The 6,614-nt window shown below is 50.1% G+C and overlaps 1 pseudogene; it reads left to right on the plus strand.

Annotated features, from left to right (window-relative positions):
- Positions 1-587: 587 nt before the first annotated feature.
- LOC147248190 (olfactory receptor 1500-like) lies at positions 588-4,351 on the plus strand (annotated as a pseudogene).
- The last annotated feature ends 2,263 nt before the right edge of the window (positions 4,352-6,614 follow it).

Here is a 6,614-nt window from a genome sequence, read left to right on the forward strand (position 1 = left end):
TACATCTCATTCAGTACTTTCATACACATACGTTCTTAACATCCTAAAATGTTGCCATTTTGCTTAACCGTCATGACCAATGTCCACCTTCTACTTAGGTGTTCAGGAGCTTAATGGACAGAGTCCAAATGATTGTAGTGGTTCTGCCTGCACTCAGGGACCCTGAAAGTAAATGCTGGGACTCTGCATGAAGAATGTGGGTTGGGTCTGACAGATTCTCATGCACATCTGATGACAGACTGCTCATGAAAAGAGCCCAGTCTTCACTGCTGTGATGGCTGACTTTAATATGGACAACAACATTTTCTTTGGTAAATATTCCACCTCATTTTATGCACTTCTTAGTGATATAAATATTGATTGCTTACGACACAACCCGGCTTATCTGATTATGTATAATGCTGTAATAATACATTATATTACAAATCAATAATATATAATGACTAAAACAAAAAGTACCGTGAGAACAGTGTTTTACATGTTTTTCCCGAACACTAACATTTTAACAAGACATGAAAATCAGGAACACAAATGACAGATTGTCCTAATTTTTTGGGGTGTTTGAAATGTTTTCTTAAAATGTCATTTGACAATGTGTCTTAAAGAACAACAGCAGTTGGACCACAATTGTGGGATTGTTGGAAATCATGCTTTCCTCTGCTCCAATTACGCTGTCATGCTTTGTGTTTCTCCTCATTAATGGGGTCATGTTATGCACCTTGAGGAGTAAACCAGTTTTTTGTGAAACTCCCCGTTACATTCTCCTGTATAATCTCCTTTTTGCAGACACTACACTGCTGGCAATGAGCCAGTTTTTGTACATGCTGCATGCTTGCCGGATGAAGTTGTCGTATCCTGTATGTGGTGTTCTTGTCCTGATCACTGTTCTCATAAGTGATATCTCTCCTCTCACACTGGTGCTGATGCCCCTTGAGAGGTATGTAGCTGTGTGCTACCCACTGAGACACACTACCATCATAAGCATCAGGAACACAGGGCTGGCTATCATCACTGTTTGGAGCTTTTCTTTGTTGAATGTTGTGATTTGAGTTGTTTTGCTGTCACAGTTTCCATTTGAGGACCTGGAGCCTCATGTATCAACAAGGTTAATGCAAGATAAATGTGCGTACACCAGGATCGACGCTCACGTTCAGATGTAAAAAAGTTTATCAATTCTTGCGCTGTTTCACGCCAACTCTGGAGGTGCCGTAGAAGTTGGCGGAAAGCCGATTCTTGCGTTAACTGCACTTTGGTCCATTGGCAACAGCTTGTTGCGGTGTTTGGTGACTGACATTATTTGATAATGGGCATGAAAAAGTCTTCCAGCGGGAGATGGCAGACTTTTCCAGGGTGAGTCAGTTGACCCTCAGCCGGGCCATGCCCTGGGTGGTGGACCTGATCATCCGCCTCTCCCGCAGGTACATTAAATTCCCTTATGGTGCAGTTGAACAGGTCAATATTAAAGCGTAATTTGCAGCAATTAGGTCTAAATTCTTGCTTGTGTTGTACGTCACTTTGGACAAAAGCATCTGCTAAATGAAATTGTAGAATTGTAGAATTGTAGCAATTGGCAGATTCTCTAATGTCAAATTCTCTAATGACTGCACTCATGTTGCCATAAAAGCGCCGTCCCATGAGGAATATGCTTATGTTCATCGTAAGGGTTTCCACTCCATCAATGTGCAGATCATCAATACGCAGAGGCTGGAGGGATGGATGCCGATCCCGGCTGGGCAGCCGTCCTCGCATGCGTGAATTTCATTTCCACAGTGTGAATGGGTAAGAAGCTACTACACGATTCATGAAGCCAGATTAATTTATTTTGTCCATGAAACGTTCCAGAAAATTATCAGGCGGTCGAGCCAGTCATTGTTCCCCATTATTCCCCTACGTAATAATGTCCTCCTGCGACTGCAGGACCGCCTGTGTGAGGACTCTCCCTCTGGATCCTTGTGGGCCGGAGGATGTGCCGCTAGATCCGGGTGGGCTGAAGGACTGTCAGCTGCTTGTCGGCCTGGTGCTGGTGCCGGGGTACAGGCTGGCCCGAATGCCGCTGGTCCTGGCGGATGACTCTGAGCCAGTGGACGGGCTGGCACGGGAGCCGGCAGGGGTGCTGCACGTCAGCAGCATGGCTGACAGATCAATTTCTATTAAACATCTTGGTTTATTTAAATGGCTGATTCTGTGTATTTTTGCCTTTACATCTGTGGCAAAGCATGTGGAAATGTTGCGTAAGAAATGGAGTTGCCATTTACCCTCCAGGCTCTCGGAGTCAGCGTGGGTGGCGGCGACAATCCCCCCCACACAGAGGTGCTGCCCGTGACTGCCGCCACCCGCAGCTCAAATTCTGTCAGGTGCCCCTCTCCCTGACCCCCACCTGTCTGGCCGGCACTCCTCCGGAGGGCAGCTGTACGCCGCTTGACCTCCACCTTGAGGTCCTGTTAGTGCCATTTTCCATATTGTTATTTAAATTTAGATTTCAGCCAATTTATTATTGTAGTTATTATATTTAGTGATTGCGCAGTGTTGAATTAAGTCGTACGTTAGCTTGCATTGTTTAGGAAGTTAGAATTTCAGACATGCATTAGAAATAGAGAGGAAATCTTTCAGAGCACTAGCAGTGGTGCAAGCTTATGACATCGTGATGCTCGAGCAGGTTTCGTGAGGAAAACTGTGCTTTGTATTGTAGCGTGAAGTCAGACAATGAGCTACCAGTCGGCCTCGGTTTGTGTTATTTATTGCTCCGGTTACACGGCTACTGCGAGCTGTAGCCTACGCCAACAGAACAAAAAACGAAGAATCACGGAGCTAGCTAATAATCATTCAACTGTTGACTAGTCCTCTCATCCACACATACCACACACGCACACAGACACGTACACCCACCTCCCATTCACTTCCAGCCAATCACACACACACACATGTCTAGTGACTGACAGCTTTGCATCACATTCCTGACATTAGGGAACCTCAGTAACAGCCATGAACAGAAGTAAACAAACTCTAAACAGAACTCAAAAATCCAGTCCATAAGACTTCCCCCCCCCCCCATAAGTCCCTCGCCCTCGAGGGGGCAAACAAAGGCTCTCAGCCGGGGAGGAAGTCTGCAAGCTCGCCGTGGCCGTGGTGCCGCAGGAGAAGCGGCAGAGGGAGCCGATGCATGGCGGCCGCCAACATCAAAACCAGTGGCAGAAGAAGCCTGTTGAACTGAAGGGGAAAAGGGAGAGAGGGGAGGGGAAAAAAGAGGAAGAGAAGAGGACAACTCCGCACTGGCAGAAGGGAGCGGTGGGGCTGAACTGCTGTTGGGGAACCTCCCAGGGGTTAAGGTGGCAATGTCGGCTGACCTCCCTCCTCCAGACCCTTCAGGTGTGGCGCTGCCCCGATATGGGGCCAGTCTGTCCCGATGCAGTGCAACTTTTCTGACTCTGGGTAGCAGCTGCAGTCTGTAGACAACTTCCCCTAATCTTCCAAGGGTTCCGCAAGGTCCAACCCAGTTGCTGTCCAGTTTAGGACACCTCCCCTTCTTCCTCTGTGGGTTATACACCCAGACCAACTCTCCGACTGCCTTCTGAATGTCTTCCTCTTGCACAAATATCATAATTCTTCTTCTGCCTTAACCCAGCACTGGTCAGTCGGTCCCTAGCAAACTCGTGTGCTGACTCCAAGCAGTCCTGAAGCTTCCTGGCCTACTCCGGCCCTGGGGGTCTGGGGGGGCATCAGGAGGTCTGCCCACCATCATCTCGGCCGGCGCTCTTATCTCCCTGCCTAACATCAGGAGGGCTGGGGAGGTGGAGTCCTGGACAGCAGACCGACAGGCCATCAGCACAAGAGGAAGATGTGCATCCCAGTCATGTTGGTGTTTGGCTGTCATGATGGCTAACTGCTGTGCTTGCGTGCGGTTGAATCTTTCAACGAGACCGTCACTCTGAGGGTGCAACGGAGTGGTGCGGGTCTTATGGGAGCCAAGCCTGTCACACATGCAGGTGAAAATGCAGGACTCAAAATTCCTGCCCTGATTAGTGTACGTCGCTTTGGACAAAAGCGTCTGCTAAATGATATTGTAGAATTGGATGGTCTCAGGCACCCCAAACCTGCTTAACATTCCCTCGATTAGGGCCTCCAGTACAGTCTCTGCTTCTTGGTCGGGTAGACTGTAGGCCTCTGGCCACTTTGTGAAATAGTCCATAGCAGTGAGGACGTACCGATTTCCTCTATCATGAGGGGGAACGGCCCAAGGACATCAATTCCCACCCTTTCCATAAGAGATCCTGTAGGAAACTGCTGTAGCTTAGCGTGTGACCTGTCTGTGGGACCCTTGTGTGCTGTGCAGCTATCACAGTGTCGACAGTAGTCCACTACGTCCCGCCTCTGCTGGCCTCAGTAGAACCCTTGTTGAAGGCGGCGAAGTGTCTTAATGACTCCGAAATGTCCTGATCCAGGAGGCCCATGTGTTGCCCGCAGCACTGTGTCTCTCAGCTCCCTTGGCACCACCACAACCTGCCAATGCATGTCACCTGTGGCTGACTCTCTCCATCTTCTCTGGAGCACCCCATCACACAGACGCAGAGCACCAAACATTGACCAGAGTCCCTTCGTGGATCGAGAGGTCATGGCAATCTCTTCCCACAAGGGTCGGTGCCCTGTCTGCACCCACACAAGCACCGGCTAATGTCAGCATCCTCTTCTTGCCTATGTGCCCATTCTTCCGCCCCCCTGTAAGTGAAATTCTCCTTGTACATCGTTGAGATTTACTATTTCTCTGAAGAATCATGAACTCAGTGTGATGAATCAAGTCTCTTTAATGCATACAGCATGGAGAGACGACTGCTGAGTGTTCTCTCCCGATCTTTACAATGTCTCAACCTTTATACCATTCAACAACAAAGGGCAGATGGTTTCCCCATCCCAGCAATAACTGTATCACCTGTTCATCAGCTGCTTCTCAACTCCCCCCTTCATCCTGTCTGCGACTGTTGTCCATTTGTTTCTTGAGGTCAGGGAATGGCCATAGAAACTCATGTGAGTGACAAAATGCTTCCTGAGACTAATACTCCTAATCTACAGTATCTGCTAATTTAATTCCTACACCCCACAGCAGCCAGTCCTGGTCCTTCTAGGGCCATCGCTGCAGAGCTCACCTCAGCCTCCTCCTGAGCGTCCTTTTTGTCACAGTAGCGACAGCCCTCGGTGTAACAGGGGCAGCGGGAGAGTGAATCAGCATTACCATGTTGAGTCCCTGGTCTGTGCAACATGGTGAAGTTATAGGCCTGTAGCTCTTCAATCCAGCGTGCCAACTGACCCGCTAGTTCCCTGAAAGACATCAGCCTCTGCAGTGCCGAATGGTCAGTTCTGACTGTGAAGTGGAGTCCTCCCCAGGGAGTATTTGAAGTAGTGCACAGCACTGACAACTGCAAGCAGTTCCCTCCTGGTGACACAGAAGCAGCGCTCGGCTTTATTGAACGCCCTGCCAAAGTATGCCACCACCCTCTCACCCTTCGGCCCCGCTTGGGACAACACAGCACCTGATACCGTTCCACTGGCATCCGTGTCTAGGATGAAGGGTAGGGTGGGGTCAGGGGGGGGAAAGGACCGGGGCCTCCACCAGAGCCCTTTGCAGGGTGGTAAAAGCTGTTTCACAGTCCATGGTCCAGACAAACTCCTCCCCCTTCTGTAGCAGCAGAAGAGAGGTGCAGCAATACAGGAGAACCCCTTAACGAAACTCCTGTAATAAGAGGCCAAGCCCAAAAAGCTTTTCAGGTCTGCCGTGGAGCAGGGAGAGGGCCAGTCTGCCACAGCCCGCACCTTCTCCTTCACAGTGCCAACCCCCCCTCCCCCAAGTCAGTGTCCTAGGAATGTAATCTCACGCCTCATGAAGCAGCACTTTTGGGGGTGAAGTTTCAGTCCTGCTGCTTTGACATGCTCCAACACCCGACGCAGTGTGCTCAGAGCTGCCTCAAAGGACTCCCCGTGAACAAGGATGTCATCCAAGTAGACAACACATTCCTGACGGGGAATGCCAGCCAGAACCCTGTCCATCAGTCTCTCAAAAGCCTCAGGGGCATTGCAGAGGCCAAAGGGAAGGACCTTGAACTGCCACAGGCCCCCACTAGTAATGAAGACAGTTTTAGGTCTAGCATCCAGATCGAGAGGCACCTGCCAGTACCCGCTGCATAGGTCCAGTGAGGAAAACCAGGACTGTATCAAGGGTCTCATCACTGCGGGGGAGAGGGTAGGGGTCCCTTTTGGTCACCTTGTTCAGGGGCTGGAAGTCAACGCAGAACCGCCAATCATCCTTCTGTTTCTTGGGAACCATGACAACCAGGGAAGCCCAGGGACTGTCAGAAGGCTCAATCAGTCCAGCACGTTGCATCTCCCGAAGTGTTTTGTCAGCGGCTGCCTGTCTAGCTAGGGGTAAGCGTCGAGGTCTCATCCTGATTGGCTGTGCCTCTCCCGTGTCAGTGTGGTGGTGGATGAGGTCAGTGCGGCCTATGCCGTCTTCCGTCAGGGAAAAACAGTCCTTATAATCCAGCAGAAGCTGCCACAGCAGGTCCTTCTCCTGCCTAGATAATCCATCAGGGTGCTTCTCCAAAACCTCCTTCACAGCCAAAACTCGC

This window comes from Aulostomus chinensis, chromosome 15 (assembly GCF_037954235.1).
Source record: "Aulostomus chinensis isolate RoL2024-O1b breed Wild chromosome 15, RoL_Achi_v1.0, whole genome shotgun sequence".
NCBI classification, from domain to species: Eukaryota; Metazoa; Chordata; class Actinopteri; order Syngnathiformes; family Aulostomidae; genus Aulostomus; species Aulostomus chinensis.